At 44.9% G+C, this 24,026-nt stretch overlaps 1 long non-coding RNA gene across 1 annotated transcript; it reads right to left on the bottom strand.

Annotated features, from left to right (window-relative positions):
* Positions 1-11,269: 11,269 nt before the first annotated feature.
* On the bottom strand, positions 11,270-19,330 carry LOC140254243 (uncharacterized). Its single transcript, XR_011904104.1, has 3 exons — positions 19,159-19,330; positions 14,531-14,737; positions 11,270-11,368 (listed from the first exon to the last, which is right to left on the bottom strand). It is a non-coding gene; the product is annotated as an uncharacterized lncRNA (long non-coding RNA).
* Positions 19,331-24,026: the final 4,696 nt, after the last annotated feature.

Below are 24,026 nucleotides of genomic sequence, written 5' to 3'. Positions count from 1 at the left end.
CTATGCTCCTCGTATGGTGCCACATACAGAATTACCCAGGTTGGAAAAGACCTTGAAGATCATCAAGTCCAACTGCAGCCTAACCAGTAGCCCATCTCTAAAAACCCTCTGCTAAATCATATCCCTGAGTACCACATCCAAACGGCTCTTAAACACATCCAGGGATGGCGATTCAACCACCTCCCTGGGGAGCCCATTCCAGTACCTAACTACCCTTTCTGTAAAGAAGTTCTTTCTAATATCCAACCTAAACTTGCCCTGGCGCAACTTGAGGCCATTTCCCCTCATCCTGTCACACGTCACTAGTGAGAAGAGACCTGCCCCACTCTCACTGTAAATAATATCACCTTGGCAATCTCTGCTCACATTCCACCTCTTAAGTGCCTTCACCTCAGAGTTCACATTAGAGGGGAAAACAACTGACACAATTCTTTCCAGAAGTCCTGAGGCCAGAAACTTTGTTATACTCTCAGATGGGAGTTTGCTGAGGGTTTTCTCAAGAGTTCAGGTCTGATTCAAACTTCAGCATCAAAGGCAGATTTCTACTGTGTCAGCTGAGTTCTGTGAGTTCTGTCTATCAGCCTTTTGGATCTGAGCCTTTCTGGCAACTTTAACACTCCTTTGCACATATGAGAAATCTCTTAATCTTCCCTTTTTCCCTAAGATAAGCCAGGAAAAGAGCTCAAAGGAAATACCTTACTGTAACATTGAGGGTTACAAGTAAAAGCAGAGTCATGGAATGAAAAGCTAAAGGTCCTTAGTCATGCTGAACTTGCTTTTTCAGCTCCTGGGGTTGTTGCCCATCCACCAGAGCCCAGTATATCACTATTTATATTTGCTAATAGATTTCACAAAGAAAGGATTGTTGTGTAAGTCATTGCCCTAGTCCAGAGTACATGGGGAAATTCCCACGGATACATACAATATAGAGGCAAACTAAGACATTCAAATTTCTGCCTAGTAAAAGATACATCTATCCTTTCAAAGCATGACATAACAATGTGATAAGGAATTAGTCAAAACATTGGAACAGATCTGGGTTCAAGCTTCAGCTCCCCTCTCTCCACACTACCATGACTTCCCAGACCTATATGAATAGGCTGCAGTGGCTCCACCGAGCCCCTGGGGTTGGGAGACACAAGTGGAGTTTTCAAGATTACCAAAAGACCTTAGGAACACATATTAGCAAGACCTGTGCTCCAAACTCCCTCCACTGCTTTGGAAGACATCCATCCCCAGGAGTAAAATAACAGGCATAGGATATACAATGCTGCTAGGCTAACAAAGCTTTTTTTTTTTTCTTTTTTTTTTTCTTTTTTTTCTGATTCACATTTTTTCTTTTGTTTTAGCGCAGAGAATTGATGTTGCATTCCTGCATCTTTCAGATATGCATACACAGGCACACATGTTTTACATATAAGTAAAACAAAGCTATACACAGACCTGGGCATGGCAGTCTGCTTATATGCTGCTATTTACTAGCCGTTTCTATGGTTATAATATACATGGCTCTTATGAACTGCTTCATTAACCTGTCAATCAGATTGCTTTTTTCTTTCTCATTGACCCCTCTTCTGCGTTACTCCGTTTTGCAAGTGAAGCATACATGTGTCAAGTGCATTATTTCAGATCATATGGACACACAGGCACATGTCCATCCAGGAACGAACACAGTTACATTGCTGCCTCCCCAGGAGCTCGGCTCTGGGCAGCCCCCCAGGCTCATACACATGCAGCCATTTATCACCCAGCCCGGGCGGGGGGCACAAGGGGCAGGAGCAGCCCCCCAGCCTGGCTGCTTACAGAAGGAAGGGGCTGCTGCAGGGCAGTGCCGTTTGGAAGTGCTGCTGATGGGCTAGGCCCCAATAAACCCCCCAAAAGTGCTGATGTGCCGAAAGCAGCTGACACTGATGGATCTGCTCTCATCTTGCCTTTCAGTCCCGATGCAAGAGAGAAGAGATAGAGAAAGAGAAACAAAGGCAGAGATTAACTCTTTTGTCACAGAGCTCTGCAGTTTTACAAGGCAAGATAAAGCTGCTGTCCAGGTTGTGTGCAGATGGGACCAGCTCAGCACAGTCTGACTCTATGGAGTCCAATGAAGGGAAAAAACAACCAATGTTGTGCAATGATTTACTGACAGGGACAGCGCTGCCTAACAGAGCCTTATAGCTTTCCTCATGGCTGCAACCACAGCCAGGGAGAACTGCATGGATGGTTTTCCCATGCATACAGGCAGGTATGAACCTGCAGCCTGTGTTTTGATGTCATGCATCTACAGAAGGAGTGCTCAGGATTCTTTCTTCCCTTGCTCTCCTGAAAGGATATGGCCACCTCTCAGATCTCCCTTCCACTACTTTCTCACATGGATGTAGCTGTGCTGCATTGAGCCTAAGCACATCAGTAGGCACCTGTATTAACAACACTAGCAAACGAATAATGACAATATGAGTGATAATTATTAGTAAAGATGTTAAGCAGCATTCTTTTTCCTACAGAAAAAAAAAAAAAAAATCATTTCAATCCTGTTCAATTGGATTTTCATTGATTTGGAGAGAGGAGGAGGGATACCTTTTCTAAGTCATCCTCAAAAAAAAACACCAACCACTTTACATCCATGCTGAGATTTTGATCCTTTTCTGTCTTCAACAGAAGCTTTCAAATTGTGTCCTTTGATAAAAAGATGTACTTTCTTTTTTGTGGTTTTGTTTTTCTCCTAAAAAAGAGATCCTGTGTCATCAAGAAGCCACCTTCCATTAGGAAGTGCTGCCAAGCTCTAGCCTGGATTTTTCAAGTCCTGTTTGTTCTTCACTTCTGTTGTGTAGGTCCCATGTATTGCCAGAAGGTCTGGAGGAACCACTCAGAAGGAAGCACAGATCAGCATGGGTAAAGGGGCAAGTGGCAGGCTGTGCTGAGCAACGGGGATGTCTGCAGATTGCTGTCAGGACAGGGACCTTGTGCAGCCCCACAAACACGCAGCAAGAACCTGCCATCCCTGCAGTCCATCCATCACTGAGCGCATCAGCACAGAAAAGCACATTACACTGGGACATGGGCACACTCTGAAACGCAGCCGCGTCACCTCACTGAGAATTCCTGCTCTCACACACACTCTGCTGAGCATGCAGTCCTGCATGAAACACAAACAAGAGCTCCAGGCAACAAACAGAAAATAGAGGCTCATGGTGGCACTTTTTTTCCCTCTGAGAAATAAAGTTATTCGTTCTTAGAAGGCTTTATACCACAACTTTTCAGTATTCCCTCTCTTGCCTCACCTTTTCTTTCAACAAAGATATTCAACGTCCAAAACCCTTCCAGACCCTAATGGAGGTTTACAGAATACTGTTCATGTCTACAGGATGATCTAAAATAAAGTCTGATACGGCCAGTCTGTTCTAAAGGCTGGAAACAAGTTTGAAATTTCAAGATTTCCTACCGCACACAAAGAGCAAAATTCATGTCACTGTGTCAAATGCAGACAGCCTAGGAAACAGGCCCACCAAGGAATTATTGATCATCCCTTCACACGTCCTCAATAAGATCCTGGTCTGAGCCCTATCCACTGCTTGCCATCTGACACATGCTGAGGTGAAACGTGCTGCCTGCTCATGGCATCCAGCACTGCAATGAGCCATTTGTGAGAGCTCTGCACAACTCCACGCTCTCAGTGGCACATTTATTTAGGGCTGAAATTTTTGACTTTATCTTATATATACATATACATACGTATATATCCTCTGAAGGGCTAGAGGAAAAAACAAACAAACAAAAAACAACACAACAATCTGTAGATTGCTGTACAGCTGGTTGGAGCTTTCCTTGCTCAGTAACTTTTGCAGAGTTACTTAGGAACAGCCCAAGGTCCCTGGGGTCCTGTGGCCCCTGATACTGAGACTTGCTGCAGTAAAGCTTTTACAGGAAGGGCTGTCATAGGCTGCCTGAATGACAGAGGTTTGCAGGGCCAGGGTTAGCTAGTCCCTGGCTGTAAGCATCTCTGAATAAACCCGTCGGCACTGACAGCCATGAGAGGTGCTCAAGCACGACACTTGAGCATGAGTCTGCCTATAAGCACCAGGAGAGCAGTGGTGGAAAGAGAATTCCTCCCATGCATCAGCTATTGGGAAGTGGAGCCCTGAGCTCCTGCAGTGGGCCCCAGCCCAGCGCCCTCCCAGCCCCCAGCCCAGTGCTCCCCGCTTCCTGAGAGATCACAAGGGCCCATTTACCCCAAGATATGAAATTTGTGTTGTTTCTTTATTGTGCTTTAATGAAACCCTGTTTATTCTAGGCTTTTAATTCTTTCCATCTATTATGTTTAGACAACTCATTAACAATCATTTGTTATCATTAGACTTCAATTTTAAGCTCCTTTTCCCAGAGGAGGCAATGCTGTGCTTTTAAACATATTTGCATCATAAACAATTTTGGGGCCCTGCATGCCATATATTACCCTGGCCTTTCCTTCCTCTTACCAGCCTTCTGCTTACCCACACCTGGAGGCACCAAAGGAGCCCTGCTAGGATTTGTCCTGGCCCAGGGCTGTGCCTGGCCTGCCAGACCTGCAGAGGGCTGCACACCAGGATAGCAGACTGGTACGTTGATAGCAAGCTCTTGGAGCCCAGGTCATGTAATGGTGAGCTGCTCTTTCCACTGGGATTAATGACTACATGCTGCAGCTGAATTAATTAGGGCCTGTTAAAGATATCGTGCTAGCCTGGGATAATGTGTGGGCCTCATTCTGCTCATTTATGGTTGTTCAGCTCCACTGAATTTAGTGAAGTCATTCCTGATTTGCAGCAGGGTCCCCCGCGTGCATGCTGGATAAGCACTACGTCACAGTCTGCATCCACTGACAGCTCCCAGAGGGCAAAAATGTGATCCCTGTTATGTCGTGTAAATCCAGATCAACATTCACTGATGCTGCAAGGCATCCCTTGGATATGGACTGGAAGTGTGGGCTGCATGAGGAAATGTACTTTGGCTTTAGAGAGGCCCCTTAAGTTGTGCTGAAAGTAGGAAAGGAGAAACAAGAAAGAGAAAGGGAACTGAGTTTTGCCTGGGCAAATAAAGAAGAAATAAAAAGGAAATCAGTAACGTAAATTTTTTATGAGCATGTCTTGATCCCCAAAAGCTTATTTCAAATTACACTGAAGAATGCCACATTCCCTCACACTGGTGAGCAATCTGAGGACACATCATTTTGAAAGAAGCTTATATCTTATTAATGACACAGCTAGATCATCTGTCAGTGCCAAGCCTTTTGCTGGTGTAACAGGGTTGTTGTTGCTGCCCTGATGTGCTGGGATTTTGCTTTATAAAGCTCAACTGGTGATGCTACTAGGACAGGGATGCACACTTTAGGGCTCCCCTACATTCTTCACTGGCAGCACAGAAGAAAACTGCTGCACAAAGGCCTACATTCTGCACAGCTCCAAACCAGTGCTCACCCTCAAGTCTTGGTGTCCATTCATAGGCCTGTCACCTGCTGAAAGCCCCTGCACCACCAAGTGCAAAGAAGGCATTGCACTCAGCTCCCTTCTTTAAGGCCTGGAATGTGCTTTGGCAGGAGCTGAGAACTCTCAGCTAGAAACAGTTGTAGCTGGAAGAGCCCAGGGCTTGGGTTTCAAGAAAGATGCTACAGATGATCCTTGCAAGCAAGGCTCCATCCTGCATGCAAAGTACATTCCTGTAATTTTCTATCCTTCCTGTTGTTATTCTGATCCAATTAAAGTCACTGTGGTTAAGTGAAAAGTCACGATTGGCTAATTGGATTTGGGAAGGCAGAACACCCATCAGGGGCCAGGTTTAATTTAGTTTTTCTTAAAATTTCTAAAGTCACTGGCAGGCTAGAAGGGGCAAACTCCATTCTCGGATAGCTCCAGCTCAGAGAAAAGGGATTAGTCAGTTGCTGAGCAAGCTCCCTGCTGCCTGGTGTCCATGGAGCTTTCCAATTCCAATGGCTGAGTCAGAGTCCTCCTATTTTGGAATGTGCCTCTCACAGTGTGCTCCTGCATGGCTCTCCCACATGCCCTAAGTCTCTTGCTCTCAGTTTGATATTGCACCATTCACCATCTTTCCTTCTTTCTCTTAATATCAGCACAGTTCCCTTCCCAAAAACACTTTCTCCCATGTTTTTGAGAGGGGTATTTCTGTGCAACTCATGCACACGGTTGGACCTGCATGAAACATTACAGCACATGAAACACTTCTTCAAACACTGAATAGTCAATTCCACCCAAGTGCCATAGGTCCAGATCAAATGAATCTCCCTAATCATGCAGTGTCACAAATAAGATAAAAGTGCAATTTCCACAAATACTTGGCAGAAGCCTATCTGTGAAAGTTCCATTACAAGGCATTCAGAAACAGTATGCCATTTTAGCTAAAAACAGAAGGTTCACTTAAAGTCATTAAAATAGTCTATATAATCATATATTGCATTCCTAGCTTCTAATACATTCCCAGGATGTTTAGTCTGATTTACTACACATCTTGGGCATACGAACACTGAAAAGGTAATGAACTAGAAGGACAGCTGACACTCATCTGCTCACCTGATTCTAAGAGCTGGGATCTTCAGAAACTCATTAGTTTTCAAGAAACTTACAACAAAAGTAAGAGTTAATAACATCGCCACCCAAACATAACATAAGCCATTCGCGTAAGTCACTACTAAGCAAGAAATGTGTCTTAATGATATTAACAAAAGCAAACAGTGGTTTGGATAGAATTTAGATTCACAGTGTTAAAATTATTTTTTTTAAATAAGGACTGGACATTTAAAAAAAATAATAATAAAAAATCTAAAGTATCACAGACCTTATACCTCAAACACAAGGCTTTTAAGATTGCTGAGCATATCATGATATCTACATGTTAATAACAATAAATATCTGCAAACGCTAGAAGAAGGATCACTTGAACAATAGTCTGGACTTGCTTCTGCTCCTGTTGAAACTGAAGGGATGAAGAGGATCAGCAAAGAAATGGAGCCCTTCTCACCTATCTGTTGCCTTTTTTTTCCCCCTTCCTATACTGGGGAGTTGAAACCCAGTCCACCCAGCAGATATTTGGCCACAGCAGTCCAAGGCAGCAGAGGTGCTCTGTGGGGTTGGCTTTCTAATGAAGAAAGCCAGGAAGAGAGCACAAAGACACTCGTGTCAGAATAGAACATGCAAGTGACTTTATCTTGCTCCCAGAAGCAGGACTTGGTTTAGGAAACCACGTATAAAATGAGAGACTGATGTCAAAATTTGAGCACAGAACGGCCCAAGCAAAGGAGAATTCCTGGATGCAGGCAAGGTGACCAAACATTTTGTTTTCAACAATAAGTTAACAGCAGTTATTTGAGAAATAGCTACACCTCCCTCAAACTGCTCAGCCTTTTGGCTTTTTTCCTCAATGAAATCAGTATTTTTACAGCGTTTGTTACCTGCAATGGAAGTATGTTCCCTGCCCCAATATTCCTAAACCCCGCAAGGATTTTTTCAAGGCTCATTTCAGCCAAGTCTGATTTTTGCAAGCCCAGCCCTTCCACCCAAGGATGCTGCTATCAAAAAAAACTTTAATATCATCTATGCTTTTATGCGAAAGTCTAACACATGCTTCTCTGTGGCCTTGGCAGTGTTGGACCACAAGCCAGAGATTTCCAGGATCCAGGTTCCCATCCCCTCCTGATCTTGGCATTGACTGCCTTGCAGAATCTGGCCCCTGAGGCCTCACAGTTGGCTCTTGGAAAGGAAAAGGGCCCCTCCTTAAAATCACAGTCCGTGCAAGTTTGTGTCTTCCATGAAAATTAACATGCTGGACAGCAGATGGGACAAACACATGCTAGAGGCCAGATCCTCACATTGGTTACATCAGCATCATCTGCAAACTTGAGGGAACAAGGGCAAACAATGGAACTAGAGCAATTTACCCAAGCAGTAGATTTGGCCTCCTGCTGGCCAACAGTTTGGATTTTCAGGCAGGTTGAGAGAATGTGTGTGTGTGTGTGTGTGTGTGTGTGAGAGAGAGAGAGAGAGAGACTATTATTCAGAATTCCAGTCACTACAAAGCCTTCCTAAGAGGACCCATGCTGTGACACTTCATATCCTGGCACCACTTTGCCAAGCAACGGGCTCCACAACCACTACAGCAGCCCAGAGTTATAGACCTGACTTAATTTTCCTTTCTCTGATCCCAGTGCCTGATTTCTACCTTCTAAAACACCTGCAGATGGTGCAAATAAGCATAGGTGCAATCTCATGGAAATTTCCAGTAGCATCCTGCAAAACAGCACTGCCCATAGTATTCAGACAGAGCATAGGAGACGCGTGCATGACACTTGGCAAATAAAACACTTTTTCCCTGAAAAGCCCTTACCTTCTTGTACAGAAGACCCACATCCTGAATCAGTTCTGCCCTATTCAGCCCTCCTCTTGATTCTCAGCCACGTTGATTTGAGGATGCTCATTCCCACTTCACTTTTCTGTGATAACTTTTCTTTGACTACCCTCATAGCCAGAAGAAACCTTGTGTCACCTTGTGGTTCTGAGACCTCCTTTTTTCCCCAAGTTTCTACACATTCTTCCCCTTGGGATACAACACCTTCAGTTACTTCCACTTAAGTTACATACAAATACTGTCCTTTTTTTAAATTCCTTTGCACTTTTCCAAGGAAATTGACACCTAATGTCCTTAGGATGCTGTAAAAACTATCTGGACAGTAGGAGCAACAGCAATTACCTGCCTAGATAGTCAGACCTGATAGATAAGCTTGGATTTCTGACAACAGTGATCTCAGAGTAAGCATCTCTGGGTTTTGATCCTCTGCTAAGAGTAGCACAAAGACTTCTGTGCTCCCAGGTCAAACGTGTCTCCTTCATGGACAGGCTCTCTGGACACATCTGGTGTGTTATCAAATTAATTTCCATTGAGCTTGATCCAATGTTCATCAAAGTCAATGGTGACATTTCCTGGGTCATGCTGGAGGTCCAGTAATGCTCTACACCTTCCCATATGTAATCATTTAATTACCTCCCACTAATTACCTCTGCAGGGAGCTTTAAGATGTTAAGTCTGCAACATCTCTTTCTTATGTCTCCTGGATCAGGCCTCTGCCCAGGAGGAGACTGGCCCAGCCTGCATTACAGGCAGGGTTCTGCAGCACCTCAGCCATCCGCAAGAGACTCAACAGCAAGCAAAGGGAAAACATATTTATCGTTACTTCTCTTGACCAGGATGCATTTCCTTAATCACTCTTTGGAGCACAAAATTCTGGCTGCACGTGTATGTACCCGCTTGCCTGCATGCATTCCCAAAAAACAACTGATCCCAAAGGTCAAAGAGAACTGTTACTCTAAAAACAATAAAGCTCTTAGCTCAACTTCCAGGAAGATGCAAAAGCAAATGATCAGAGAGAGAGAAAGCAAGAGAGACAGAGATAAAGAGAAAAAACCAAGGGGAACATGATTTTCTATCAACAAAACAGCAGGGACGAATTCTAGTTCATCTCATCGGAAACGTCTCCTTCGTGTGCAAACAGCGCCTGGAGCCAGCACTAATCTCCCAGATTAAAGCCTTTTAATAGCAATTAGTCCTCTCCATGCACTAACCCACTGGACACTCCACTGCATATTTGGGAGAGGGGGGAGGCTGCAGGGAGTGTCACCAAGAGTTTAACTCATAACTGCCCTGATGTGTCCAAATGCTCATCTCCCACACATACATTTGCACACAGACCAGGAGGCCGTGGCAGTGAATCCTGTTAGGATCACGGCTGAAAATATAACCACAACAGCTAGATCTGGATGTTGCCTGTGTAAACAGTTGGCTGAGCAGGATCAAGCACAAATGCAGGAGGTGGGACTTCAGAATGACACCATGGCAAGCCAGAACCCTTAGCCAGACAGTCAGAAGCACTGACCTACCAGCAGCTCCGAGGGCTGCCCCAGCTGGCAACAAGGGACAGCCACAGGCAACAGGATGTCCTTAGCACTACCTTCATGCAACCAGCCTGCTGAAGCAGCCTCAGTACTGTTCCTCCCTAGGATGCTTTCCTCCATCTCTGGAGAATAGGACAAGAGATTCTTTTTTTAATCGTTTTTGGTTGGTTCACCTCCATATCCCACCCAAGGCCTTCGTGACCATTCTGTGAGCACTTACAGTAAACACGAGCTGGTGCCCCATCTGGGACTGGCAGAGGGAACAGATCCCACCTCCTGCACGGGGTGTGAAGGAGCCAGATTGCTGCACCAAAGAAACCCTGGTCCTATAGAAAAGGACCTCGGACTGCATACCAGCCCCCATTAATAAGATGAGCAGCTTGGCTGAAATGGCTGAGGGAGGGAAGAGGAAAGTAGAAAACACTGGTGCGAAACAGCCATCTCTGCACAGACACTCCAAACTTCCCAAATGGCAAGCCAAGCAGAATTTCTTGGAAGGAGCCACATCAGCTGCCCTTCGAGCCATTAGAGCACACAAACAGGACAGAGAAAAACCTTCCACGAGGTGACTGTAAGAAGAGGAGGGAGAAGGACCTGAGCCATTATTATAATCTCCACCACTAGCAGTGGGAGCTGCCAGAGCCCCTGCACAACCCAGCGGTGCCCCCCACCCCCTAACACACACACACAACATCCATAGGGGTAGTGCAATTACTATTCAGGCTGGGGGCTGAAGATAGTCTCCTGGCCCTTCTTCTAATGTAAGGTTATTGTAATTGATATGAAGGTAATTGATAATGTGTTACGGTGAATAATGTCTTCAATTTTCTGCTAAATCCCATTTTTGTAGCCATCTGGGCTCCTCCAACTGCCCCCCTGGGACGCAGAGTAATAGATAGTAATTATTCTCAAGTCATTTACTTTTTCAAAGTGTTTAGTGCTTATCTGTTTTACAATTAAAATGGAAACGACCCTGATTCACTTCCTTTCTTTTTTATTTAAATAGCATTCACACACACACACACACACACACTCTCCTACACCCACTGGAGCCTGGAGGGTGTGTGTGTCTGTACATGAGTGCATGTGCATTTTGTTGTCCTACAGAACACACAGGAGAGAGGTACGTAGTCCATCACACACCTTCACTGTCACACAGTGAGAGCACAATCACAAAGCAATCAAAGAAATACAAATTGTGTTCCTTCCCCCTGCTCGTCCCCACAGTGATGCTCAAAGCAAATGCCTCAAAACACCCCAGAGAAACACCTCTGGGTAGGGACGCAAAGTGCACAAGTTAACAGGGCACCACCCACCCCAGAAACACGCCACAAAACACCCTTACCTGACTGATGCCCGCTGGTTTCCACAGGCTCTGCCTCTGCTCAGCTATGAGCGCACAAAGTGGCACAATTTCACACCAGCACTGGAAGCTGTATGAAGACAACCTGCAAATTGTAGCAACACAGCACAGTTACAAGATGAAGAGTACGGCTGGGCATAAAAACACAGACTCAAATTAATACACAGTATTAATCAGAATACATGTGAGTAAACTAAGACAAGTCATTCAGGGCACCACTGCTGAAAAGCTCACTTTGCACAGCAGCAAGGGGCATTTCAAGATGAGAACCCAGCCTCCCTGTCATTAGCCTGGACTAGTATTAAATGGAGAGGTTGATGGCCCTGCCCATGGCAGGGGGGTTGGAGATTCATGATCCTTGAGGCCCCTTCCAACCCAGGCCATTCTGTGATTCTATGATTAGCAGAACCCCTTTGGGTTCCACCTTAGCTGGTGGTATGCTTGGTGAGATGGAAAGGAAGGTACGAGGTACTTCTGAGCCTTCCCCCCCTCCCAGTAAAGAACTGGAGTGTTGCTGTGCTTTGCTGCCAGGCAGGAGGGACAAGGCCTTTGAGCTGGAATATTCCATTGTTCTTTTGTCTAAGTTTGTGACTGTTTGGGGCTGTTGAGTTGTTGGGTTTTTTCTTCCTCTCTCTCTGTTTCCTTTTTAATTCTTTTTAATGACTTTCCCCGATGCAATCGGCAGAGGACTGTGCAGAGACTGCTTCCCCCTGCTGAGAGGGAAACAAGACTGAGGGAAAAGGGCACCAAGGGACCTGTTCACATCCTCTATTCATCTCTGCCAGCCCCTGTTCCCCAATGACTAGCCCCACACAGCTGGGCTGCCTGGAGCAAGGCAGAACCCAAGCCAGGAGATGCTCAGCTGGCACTATGGGGCCCAGAGGCAGCCGGCACACCAAAGCAAGCCAGAGCATCCCAACCATGAGCACAGCCTGTACAGTCCTGATGCAGGGGTAAAGGTATGGGAATACAGGTAGTTGTTTGCAGAGAGCTTGAGACTCTCACACTACTCAGAGACTCCCTGGTTCAGGCACTGCCATGAACATCCTTTGTTCTAGCTCCCCTAGTTCCAATCTGGATATGAGCTTGGTTGAAGCCAGATGGCTCTTCTTCCACCTGCTCCCTGGTACTCGGCTGCATGCATATCAGGGAGCAGAGCGGCTGGCTGGGCAGGCCAGAGCGCAAGGTGGGAAGGACACTGCAAGGAAGCAAAGTTTGCTCCAGATTGTTCCATTAGCCCAATGCCTCTGCAGAGAGGCCTCACCTTGGCAAGCAGCCCCCACACTGCACTGCACGTGGGACAGCTCTGGAAAAGCAGCTGCTTCCATAGCAGGCTCTCCTGATTGCCAGGCTGCTGCTAACGAGCCATGCATATGCCAGGGTCACAGAGAGGGGGGGAGCACAGGGCTGCTGCTAGCATGGTATGGAGCAGAGGAGCTGGTGTGGTGAAAAAGCCACGTGCTTTTTGCACTGCTCGCCTCCAGGGGATACTTGTCCTAAGGATATCTTCCCATCATTGCCAGTTTAATTTTCATTCAAAGAAGAGATGCGATCTGTAGCACCATGTAATAGTTTGATAGTCAGTCATCTTCCAAGCAGGAAAGCTTTAAAGCATTTTGCATCAAGTAAGACAAGTTTAGCTAGGTTTGCTTTCTGCTGGGGGAATCGATACGCTGTGCTACATGTTTTCATCCATCCTGGAGGATTTATATTGAGGAAAAAAAGAAAACCTCAAACTGTCCTCCCTCCCTGGATATTTTTTGTTAGGGAAAACCAACAGTCACAAATTATATCAAGATGTAGTAAGTACAACAAGAAAGAGAGCCTGTTTGCGTCCAGCGCTGCAAAAATTGTGTTTATATTTGTGCACAAATATCACTGGAGGTCAGAGCCCTCAAATGTGAGAAATCTTACAGCAAATGGGGGAACCATGTCTCAACCTGCCCATGAGACAGTTTGGCTCTAAAATGGAAATCTTTCAGATAGAGAGCCTTCAAACAGGCTAGGCATTAACCTACACAATCTAAAGCACCACTACAGAGTGGGAGAATGTACAGATTCCTTTGAAATTCCCACTGCTCTGTCAGTTCCCAGGCTGATGAGAAGGATGGAGAGAAAGGCAGACTGGGAAGAAGAGCTCCAAGAACCTCTCTGTGCTGCTTTGTTGAGACAATACATCCAGATCATTCTTGGCTAATATATGTTCTGAAACACCCCAGCCAAGGTTCCAATAGCTACACAGGCAACTTTTACTGGTGTTTTCATGCTCTATGAGTTAACAAGGGCTTTCTACTACCTAATCTCCTCCATTACATACAAACCTATTTCTTTCTGCTCAGTAGCAGGTGGGTACAGCAAACAGTCATTCACCTTTCTCTTGATATCATCCCTTTCTGCTCTGGAAAACTGGGTTTTACGCCCACAACTTTCTCTCCCGCACTGCCTTAAAGGTGTTTCTTAACCTTTCCTCACAGTACCCAGTTTCCAGCTCCATGTGTACTCCTTGGTCTTCTCAACTGACAATCTCCAAAGGACTAACACAGAACTGGAAGTGCGATACTTTGTGCTAGACAAGGCTCCACAGCAGGATGACAGAGAGCTGCAGGAATCTCATGTCTTAGCAGTAAATCTAGCATGAATATATATCAGACCCAAATACATCCTTACTGCAGGAGTACAGCACTATCAATTCAGTGTTTGTAACCTGTCTTCACTATGCAGTGCCCCAGTTACTCCTTTGCTTAGTCATGCTCTGCATTTGCACCTACTGATTTTTACATGTCTAGTTTTAGTTTATTTCCTCAGCATACCAAACTACATGATAACCCTATCCTCCAATGGATTTGCAGCTTCCTTTCAGCTTTCAGTCCTGCAGACTGTATGTGGTAGTTTCCATTTCATTATCAAAATGACTAAAACAACTACTGATCAGAAGCAGACCTGGGCCAAACCCCTGCAAAAACTCCTTCCTTTCTCGAGGGATAATTATGTTACACATAAGGACCATATTATATCCAGAAAGCAGTAACAAACATGAGTTGGAACCAGACCTGTGCTAAGGAACGATCCACCTGTATCCTGAGTAAGTTCAAGGCCGATATTAACGTGAGAAGGAGAGGGGGCGAAATAAAAATCAGTTCTGAAAAATCAGAATAGAGGTTCAGCTGAGCATGACTGATAACTGGAAATTGGTCTTCAGCTCAAGCTGGGGGAAAAAAAACTGGGGAAATCCCAGGACTACACTTACAGATGAAAAACTTGTTGACTGCCATTCCCTTTCTGGCCTAATGGACTGGAAGAGAAGGAACAGAGAGAATCTGAAACTCTCAGCAGATTGCTTCCAGGTCTGGCTTTTCTCTTGCAGCATGTGTGGATGCCAAGCAGCAGCAGGGGATAATCAGAGTGGTTAGAAGACGTGCTTTCCTTCTGCTCTGCCATTCTACAGTACTTCATCCTTGTGAAGAAAACCAGGAATAAGATTTGAGGCTGTTAAAGTAAGAAAAATCGAAAGCGAAATTTGGAAAAGCTGGAGTGTTTAAGAAAATGCTTGGATAAAAGTATTTTTCTACCATAAAAATAAGACACTGTGCTTGTCAGAAGCTTTCTTAACATCTTAGATAGGAAAATAAATTTTCCATTTTAAGATGTGCTAGAAATTTTAGAGAAATCTTCTATAGAAGTGATTCACTTTTATAGCTAGATGCTTAGCCAGCATCCCAGACTCATAGGAGACTGGGGAAGAAAGGAGTTGCTCCTCTGCAAGTGACACTCCTCTGCTTGCTGGATTATATTTACCATTCAGTCTTCCTCTTGATATGTGATGCAATCACTAGGTCTCCTACAGGAGTTTCATGGTTGCAAATTGACAGAGTGTTCTATGCACAAGGCCAAAACAATTACATCCAGGTAGGGGCTACACAAACTCAGAGTTACACAACCCCACAGACCTGCAGAGGGAACAGAGAGACAATGGCAGCACAAAAGCTCCTTGAATAAAGCAGCAGGGAGATCTGGCAGATACCATGCTGGCTGATAGCCAGAGGGTCCAGGAGCCTAACAGTTCTGGTCCAGGCAGCACAACAATAACTGCTTGCAACCACAGAAGACAGGTTTGTTGAAGCTCTGAGAAGCCAGATAATACATCCTTCCTTTGCAAAGCAGGATGGACTAAATATAAGATATTATCATGACCCACTGCTTTTGTAAGTACCAAAAAGCAGAAGGTAGAGAAAACAAATTTAAGAATACATGCATTGATCCAACATATAGGCAGCAGGGGAACTGTACTTGTCTTGACTTACCAGTGGCATAGGTTTATCTAGGGTTTGACAGCCAAAAGAAATTCTGCTCAATCTCAGCTCTCTGAAATCTAGACTTCTTCACTTACCTTTTACCACAGGCCAAAGAAATTTTCAAAGGATTTTTAGACTTTTAACGTAGGATGTAAAATTAAAACTTGCCAAACAAATAAATAAAACAAATAACACTTGGATTGATCCAGCTTAGTCAGTGGATTGGATTGGCCTGAGATCCCTCCCTAAAATTCTTTCCCTGAAGCGCTGTGAAAAAATATCCTTACAGAGCCCCCAGTATGAAAACCACCTGCTCTCACAGAACTTATTTGACACAAAGAAAAGCCAGAAGAACACATACCAAAAGGGAACAACATGGAAATGCTGAAACACAGCAGGACTGCATGCTTGAGGTCCCTGCACAGGCCTTCAAAACAATGAGAAAGGAATATGTTTCTTGCTGGAAACCACGTTCCAGTGTGTTACATACTCCCCATTAGGTAGTCATGTAAGATCCAGGTTACATACCTTGCTCACCATATTCAGCTTTCCCACTCTGAAGTCTTATCCCAGATCAGCCAGGAAGAAGCACAAGACAGTCGCTCCCTAAGGGTTGGGGAGCTAAGAGCTGAGCACAACATTCATAGGCAGAACAGGGACCTCACCAGCCAGAACCCAGTCCCACAGCAACCAAGCAGAGTGGAAACCCAGGGCCAAGCATAAATAGAGTCTGGGGGGCTTGTCAGCAAAAGGTGTGGATGGAGGCTCCAGGTGAGACTGCTCAGGACCATTAAGGCCCATTAGAACACTCAGAGTCCTAAGAAGCCCTTTGCCAAACTTTACTAGGGTTCCAGATGAAACTCAGTGTAGAATAGGAAGCCCAGAAGAGATTGTTCCTTTGCTGGTTCAAGGCCTGTTTCTTGCACTCTAGATATGTACCCTGGGAAGTTCAAGGAAGTTCTAGAGGCTGGTCATAAGTTGTCCAGCTTTGACCAGCAGACAATCCTTTTCTTTGTTTGTTGGTTTCCACAACCTAACAAATGGGCTAATCACACCAACTCGTTTTATGTGATGCTGTCAGTTACATTTCCTTAAGACTACTTGAAGCAGAAATGAATGATAATCCTACATGCCAAGCTGTCCCCAAGTGGTCTACGAGAGGTGAAAATCTTGGCAATACTACTTGCATCTTCATTCTAGTGGAAGGGACAAGATGTAAGGGAAATTGAGACAACCTGCATCAGAGAATTGATGCTCCAGCCACACCTGATTTCAACTAGGACATCACCTTTACAGGTTCCCCAAGAGATGGATCTTCTACTGTAGTACCTCACTGCTAAAGGAACAGCAAACAGCATAAACACAAACTCAGTCTCTGACAAACATTAAGACCAGTGCAAACCTTAGAGCCACATCCAGCTCTGGAGCAACATTTGTGGCCCCACTGCATGAGTATGATTCAAGTTCTCTCCCTCTGGAGCGAAATGCAGCCTGTATTGTTCCTGGGAGCAAATTGCAGCATGCTGCCAAAGGCCACACCTTCAGTCCAATGTCATGCAGTGACAGCAGTGGTCAGCACTTCGGGCACTGCACTGAGGTCAGCTGAGGTTAGGCTGTAGCTGAGACACATCAGGTCCCCCTCCCCTGCCAAAGGCTGCACACGTCTCTGCCACCCCTCCCAAGGCAGGACAGCTGCAGAAGTCAAGATCTTCCTCGGTCCCTTCTCCCTGACCTCCGTCCTCCTCCACAGCCCACGTAGCACTAGACGTGCCAACCCTGCCCATCCACTTGCAGCAGCCAGGTAGGCACCTCTATTGCCTGTTGCCTCTCCCAGACTCACTCGGTGTGCAGCTAGGCAAGCCCACTGCAGGGTGAGGCAGGTCATGTAGAACCCGGGGCGGGGGCTGAACCGCGTCTCCCCAAGATGATTTCAGCTGCATTCCAGCGAGCCTGGCAACCTCCCGCACACACAAATAAAAGGAAATGAGAAACTCGGCAACAAAGAAACTGGCAGGGAAGCCACAGAGGCACACAGGAACGGGAAACGAGATTAAACACAGGCTCAAGAGCCCCAGCGTGCTGAGCCTTCCTCTCTAAAGCCTCCCTTTAACTTTGATGGGGGGGCACAGGAGTCTTCTTTTCACTTGAAAGGGCAAGAGGAGGGGCTGGATAAAAGGGATCCAACATTATCCGGAATTGAGAGCACAAGAACGTGCTACAGGGCTTAAAAAAAAAAAAAAAAAAAAAAAAAAAAAAAAAAAAAAAAAAAAAAAGTTTTGTTTTGTTTTTTAAAGTTAAGTACAGACACCCCGCTACCCTGCATATCTTCCTTGGTGGAAACCAGGAGCTGAGATCTGAATCTGGGCAGAGAAGAGATCAAAGTGGAGCTGTTACAGGAGGAAGCTTGATAAAACTTAATGCAAAGTAGTTGAGTGAATCTTCTCCACAATTCCCACTTATTTTTTTATTATTATTATTATTATTTCCCATCTATTTAGCTATTGGAAATGGATAGCTGATATTCCGCAATTTACAATGGCAGACACTAAACTATATTAATATATACACACCACCTAAGAGTCCATCCCAACACATTAGGCTGTATGACCATGTTTGCATGTGTTAGGATAACTACGATGCTTAGATTTCTAGCTGTCAGTGGAACTATTTAAATCAGTTTGTTGCAATACTAAGATGGATTTCACCTGCAGTATATTCTCCAGAATCTACATACACCCTGAATTAATCTGTTAAGACCAATTCAGAGACCCATGCTCTGTTCCTCATTTCTTCTGTGCTTTCCCATGTGGAGTATATGTGGTGTAGAGGAGTCAATCATGGAAGTAACAGAGCTACTTTGCTTTTCATGAGGTTGTGGATGCCCCATCCCTGGAGGCACTCAAGACCAGGCTGGATGTGGCTCTGGGCAGCCTGGCCTAGTGGTTGGCAGCCTGGCCCTTGGCAGGGGGTTCCTCCAAAGCTATAGTCTGAATCATGGAAAAGATAGTTTCCTCTCCTGCAGCACCCTTGGATGCCAGTGGGATTGCTGGCAGAGAACTAAATTCACCACTTCTAGATGCACATATATCACACACTTGCAATATGATCTTCATGCATGTTCTCTAAAGAGTCATAGCAGGTAGCAACAAAATGTCAAGGAGGGTCACAAGAATCAGAAGCCCTGTCCCAAGTCTGAATGTTTGGGCTGTATAAACTACCCTGTGAGGGCATCCACTGGTGTAGTAGAACTCCAGAATTACCTTGGACAGCCCTCTCCGAAGCGAACACCATCCTGGGAGCACTGTCTCCCATGGATACAAAGTGATCTCAGTTCAAGAACAGCCTAGGCTGCTAGATGCCTAAGTACCTATGTATCACCGACCATCTTAGCAGGTGAACTAGCATCATTTACACACAACAACAGGGAAGAGGACTAGAACTCGGAGTTAAATGCAGCAGTTCTACCGGTCTCCTCCACTATCTTACTCTGAGGGTCAGAACCAGTGCCACAAAGGGGGATCCCAACCTGCGCATACTTGCCCAATGATAAAACAGATCAGGGTGCTAGCAAAGTTTAAAGTACCTGGTCATTTTGCACCATGGAATACGAGCGGAGACTTGGTAAGATGTCCGTACGTCCTGCTTCAAGGGGTGGATAAAAGGTCTTCTGTTCACATTTCATGTCAGTGATTGGTTCATATGGCGTTGTAGAGGTGACACTCTCTCCAAGGTGTTTAAGGGCTACACCCAAGCTTCTGTTGCTGAAAAGAAAGGGGGGGAGGGGAGAAGTAAAGGAACAGAGTTTTAAACTCATTTCTAGTTCTGTGGGGAGCAGCATTCAACAGCCATTGGCAAACTTCATTTTATAAAAATCAAGTTCACTCATAAAATATATGCTTGTCCTTTACAATCCTCGCTGAACTTGGATGGGCAAAGGACTTAAAAACCAAAGGGACAGATTCCCAGCTATATAAACACAAAAACTCCCAAGGGAGCTGTACAGCGAATTCGTGGACAGGGAATTTATTTGGAAAGTTCAAGTACTGGGTTAGCCTTTCCAAGACTTTCTGAAGTGATCAGTGTAGATCTGGGATGCCTCTTTTCATTTCTTCCACCATGTTTTGGGGGATCTACTCATCTGTTCTGGATTGGAACTTCCCAAAATGCAGAAACAGAAAATGGTCCTCTTTGCTCTAGGCTTGGCTTTTAAGCCTGTTTTGCCCAGATCCCATAGGGAACTTTCAACCACAGCAAGTCAAGTGACACTGTATTCCCACCACCATCCACCAGAACCAGGTGCAGTGCTGAGTCCACCTTCACTGTCCTACCCTCAGTATTAATTACCTATGAAACAGAGCACAGGGCATAAAAGATGAAGTGCTGAGCCCTACATGCAGCTTACAAGGTATTGGGGCAGAGCTACAAAATGCTCAGTTTTCCTTTCTGTGAAACTCCTCCCATCACCAAGGGGGGGTAGCTCTTCTGCTCCTACCTCTCCAGCCTCCAAGGCACGTGCTAGCAGCCAGATGGGCTGAGAGCAGGAACCACCTTGTTCATGACAGCTTCTAGCCCACCAAATATCTTTTTAATCTGCAAAAACATCAACCTAAAACTGAGGTCTCTGGCCTAGAAAAAGGAGGCTATTGGAGATGTCCTGGCAAAGCCATGTGGCAGTGTCATGGCATCACATTTCTGTCCTCATAGACGAGGGCTGCAAGCTGACTCTGCTCAGAGAGAACATTAACTACACCTCTTTATTATTGAGAAGAAATTTATTGGAGACATCCCTCCCTCTCTCCAGCTTCTCCTTTACCTTTGCAGAAAAGTAAACATTTAATTTTTTTTGTTGTTAATAGATTTAATGTTCATTTGTCGGTAGCCTAGGGGCAGGAACGCGTGACATTTCAAATAATTGTTGTTTCGGGGGTATCCTCTGGAGGAAAATGCTGCAAAAGTGTGGAGAAGATTTAAGTAAATTACTGTGTCAGCTTCTATTTATTCCTTACATGATTGCCAGAGGCAGGGCTGCGAGATAACCATTAGAGGCCCAGCCATAAAACAGGGAAGCAGAATTTCAAAAAGCTGGAGTGCCATTACTGGAAAGTTAGCGTGTAACATGTTAAATTATCCCCAAAGTAGGGGGAGGCAGAAATGGGGGGAGGCACGTGTCTAAGAGTGAGAGGAAAGAAAAAGTGAAAAAGAGAGGGACTGTGTGAGTAAAAGGAATTGCTCCACGGGGAATAAATGAAATACTAGATAGCTAGGCAGACAGACAGACTAGGAGGTAAATAGAAGAAGAATAAACAAAGACCAGGTCAGTCCCTGAGTCCGTCTCTGAGGGCCTGCCATGGAACACAATGTTCAGTGCAGGCCTGGTCCCCTACAACTTAGTTGCCCTCACATCTCTGGGACACAGCCAAAGGCTCTAAAGAAAGTCCAGTTTCCTGCCCATCAAGGCTTCTTGGCTGTTTTCCTTACTTTTCACCACTTCTTTCCTCCAAAAGGTATTTGTATGACTGCCATCCCAGCAGTGCAGAGTGTTCAGTTCAGTATGATGATGCTGTGTAAAGTTCCAATTCAAGCACGACAGCACAACTTTGACCTCATATACAGGCATTTGTGGTTCTGTCCGTACTCTGGAGCTGGGCATTGCCCTCTGACTCATTCCTCAGAAGCTGCCTGGTTCTTCTTTTGTTTCACTGTAATTTGTTTACATCACAGAAAACAATTAAGTTCCAAAAAGTCTTATTTATCCCACAGATCTGTTTTTATCTTCCTTAGCATCACTCTCCATTTGTTCCTGCTATTGCTTCAGTTTTTCTCACTCTTTTGCTCAAGCCAAGTGCAGCTGTGTGAGAGCCAAAGGGCTGACAAACTGTAGCCCCAGTTTCTCCAAGACAACAGCTCTTCTCCCACTTCTCACCCAAGAGGATGAGAGTCCAGGCACACGCTCAACAATAAATAACCAGGGAGATTTTTCATTATTCTTTTTTTTTTTTTTTTTTTAATTTTAACGACTCACGAGGTAGACCTGCTGGTTAAATCATTGCTAACTCTCAACCTCCTCAATATTTCTTTGCTAATAGACTTCAGGTTTAATTGAAGGATCTTCTCTGGACTCTGTCTAAGGCACCATTTTCTCTTTAACCCCACCGCTCACAGTCTCACAAAAGCCAATCCATTAAGGGTCTTCATTAGTTTGAGCACCAGCCAACCACCCAAGCGGCAAAGGTCAAACACAGTCACCTGTCACAACATGGCAGTAAAACTACTAATTGTATGGGAACAAATGAGATAAAAAGATGGTACTATTATGCTATTTGATTTATTTTGTTTCCAAAGAGTCATTTAAGTCTAATTTACTTTGCAAGCTATAGAGTGGGCCTGTGTGGATACAAATCCCAGTGTGAACAAATGTGGGTGTGTGCGTGTACGTGTGTGCACCTCTCTCTCACACATGCTTATACATACACAAACACATACTGGGGTCTGAAATGCAATCTGGGGAACTATAAAGTCATGGCACCATAAGGACTTAGATTTAACTCTCCAGGCAGGCAGAACATCACATCACACTGGGATGGCTCTGTTGTAGTGGCACAGTGTCACACCAGCCCTCCTGCTGCCAGCTCAGTTGGCCATGCATGTTTCTTCAGCATCTCAGTTGCAATGGCAGAGGCCGAGGCAACCAGTGCAAGGTCCCATTTTGGAAGAGCATTTGCTTTGGAAATCTGTTTCTTTTTTTTTTTTTTTTTTTTTTTTTCTTTTTGTGCTCAGGAGGAGAAAATGGCCCACATGCCCTCTGGTGGACAAATGCCATTTTGCAGCTCTGGGATCCAAATGGAAAGCTGCAAGTGGCCATATTTGTGGGCACAAAAAGAAGTCATCTCCCTGAAAGGTTCTCAAAAGCTTGCTTGCTCTCCAGCTTGTCCTGGCAATCATGATCTCAGTGCATCCTTGACTGCCAACTGAAAAAGTCCTGACCTTTCTGAGGCACAGTAAACACACTCAATCCTAACTTCATTATAGGTGCTAGATCAACTTAGCCATCTTCACCAACAGCTTCCATTACCACATTAGGGTATCATTTTTTTTTCTTTCAAAGAACAGATTTCTCCATGTTCATGCATTAGGATCAACCGTTTCAGGGCAATGGAGGGAAGAAATCAAGGGATCACAAGCTCCTGAGACACACAAATGCATGAAGAATTAACCACCTTATTGTAGTGACAGAACATCCTTCTACACATACAACGATGTGGTATGATGCATAGCTAGACCTGATGAGTAGACTTGTTGGGAGAATGTTATTATTTCCAAGAAGGCATCGATGTCATTAATGCTTTTCTTTGAAGTTTTTCAATCATCTCTGTTCATCAGTGAGTCATGCAGATCATCAGAATCAATACTTCTTATTACATATTGCATACACAATAAATGCTCAAATCCAAAAGGAAAAATGTTCACTAGAAGCATTTCAGAGCATTAAGAAGGCTATTTTTATATGCCTAATTTCACAGGCATGCACTATAAACTCTACTGAACAGAGGTGTAGAAAACTAACCCTGAGAATAAAGAACAGAAAGACAGTTCCTGGGTGAATATAGTGAGGAAAGAACCTGATGAAGATGAAGGCAGATAGCTGTACCACCACTTCCAGTGCACACAGCAGCACAAACTACCCAGTAGAAAATACAGTTAAGATATCAGTGAGATCTGTCTGTAGGGGGATGCAAGTTTACCTCTTTTAGTAGTAAGAACATTTCTGTACACTCCTGGCTTCCTCGGCTGTGTTGGCCCATATGGCCCAGTCGTTCAGACATGGCTGCTTCCAAGGGAAGAGCCAGGGTCACGCCTGTCAGCCTCAATCAAATGTGTCCTTGTGTTCACTCCAGCAAGCAGATTAGGGAGACTTAACTTGTTTTTGGCATTATGGGAGATCACATGGGCATCCGTGAAACATGAAAAGCAGTACATGCCATCCCCTCCTGTTCTGGCGCTCTGAAGGTGCAGAGATCTTCTTGGCCCACGTTATCTCTTCCTACTGGAAACAGGGAGTAGCTTGAGCACAGCTTCAAATGCCAATGGTAAGCATTTAGATTAGCCAAAACTGCCGTTAGGGACCTGGGTCACATATTATCTGTGCTTCCACTCCCTTTATTCCTCATCTTCCTTTCTCAGCTTGTCCCTGACCCCTTTCTTTCTGCCACTCCACTTTCACTTTATTCCTATCTCACTTCCTACCTCCCTCAGTGCTGACACTGGCCATATTATACAGCTTGTCTTCAGCAGTCATCAGCATGTTACAGAGGATCCCTCCAGCCCAAACTCATTAGCTCTTAGCTAACAAAGGGCTCGTGAGGAAAATGTATTCCCTCAGCCTGTATTTAGACAAAGACATTTCCAATCATGAGTGAGAAACAGACTTCACCAAGCTCGTGCATCATCACG

The sequence above is a fragment of the Excalfactoria chinensis genome, chromosome 6 (assembly GCF_039878825.1).
Source record: "Excalfactoria chinensis isolate bCotChi1 chromosome 6, bCotChi1.hap2, whole genome shotgun sequence".
Lineage (NCBI taxonomy): Eukaryota > Metazoa > Chordata > Aves > Galliformes > Phasianidae > Excalfactoria > Excalfactoria chinensis.
The sequence above is the reverse complement of the archived record's forward strand: the minus strand, read 5'-3'. Positions and strand labels throughout refer to the sequence as shown.